Genomic DNA, 1,166 nt, shown 5'->3' on the forward strand with positions numbered 1-1,166 from the left:
GCTGTTGCTGTTGTTGCTGTTGTGAGTAGCCTATGGCTAAATGTGTAAATAAAGAAAAATGATGATTACATTCTCGGGACACCTGGGTGGCTCAGTCAGTTAAACATTTGACTCTGACTTTGGCTCAAGGTCATGATCTCAGGGTTCTTGGATGGAACCCTGTCAGGCTCCCTGCTCAGCTTGGAGTCTGCTTATCTCTCTTCTTCTCCCTCTTCCTCCATCCCTCCCCCTGCTTATGTGCTCATTTACTCTCTCTCTCTCTCAAATAAATAAAATCTTAAAAAAAAAAAAAAAAGAAAGGAGAAAAATGCTTTCCACATTCTTACGCATAGGCTCCAGATATTCAGATCATCTTCATTTATTTATTCATTTGTTGACTAAGGATGTATTGAGATTTCGGCATCCACCCCGTTATAGGCATTAGGTACATAAAATCAAATAAGGAGTCAGAGTAGAGAAGATTAACGTTTAGTGCAGGAGGCTAAAATCCTGTGTGTTTCAAGTTACTACAGATAAATGAGCACAAGGGAAGGGTGTGTAAAGTAAATGAGTCATAGAAAGTTCCCCATAAGAGGGACTTTTAACTGAATTTTGAAAGGTGCATGAAGAGTATGTCTTGTATAGTTCATCAAGGATAAAAAGTTTAAAATATACTCCATATAATTGGCCATTTACAAAACATTTTTTTATAATTCCACATCAGGAACTCACAGATTTAATTTAATTTTGCTTAAAATCTAAACGGCTTTGAGTCTCCATTTATATGATCTAGGCAGATAACTTGTTCAGATGTCTCAAGGTATCTGTGCTAACAAGTAGTTACTTTAATTTTTGTACCATAAAGTCATTTTTACTGTATAATATAAATTAAACACTAAACACACACACATAGATACACATATATTGGAAAACTTGGTTATTGTCCATAGAAGTCTAACCTAGTTATTACTACTTCACTATTAGCCTATCCATATAGTATTTTTTAGATACAAGCAAAAAATCCTAGATTATTTGAAATTGGCATAATAATTTGAAGTAGTAAAACAATAGTAGACAAAAAACAGAAATGATGAGAAAGGAATCAAAGATAAAAATATATATATGTAAAAAGTTACCGGAAATAATGATGTTGAAACTGAAAGCTGAATAAATTAAATATATGTAGT

This window comes from Ursus americanus, chromosome 4 (genome assembly GCF_024610735.1).
Source record: "Ursus americanus isolate L20-20 chromosome 4, mUrsAme1.1.p, whole genome shotgun sequence".
NCBI classification, from domain to species: domain Eukaryota; kingdom Metazoa; phylum Chordata; class Mammalia; order Carnivora; family Ursidae; genus Ursus; species Ursus americanus.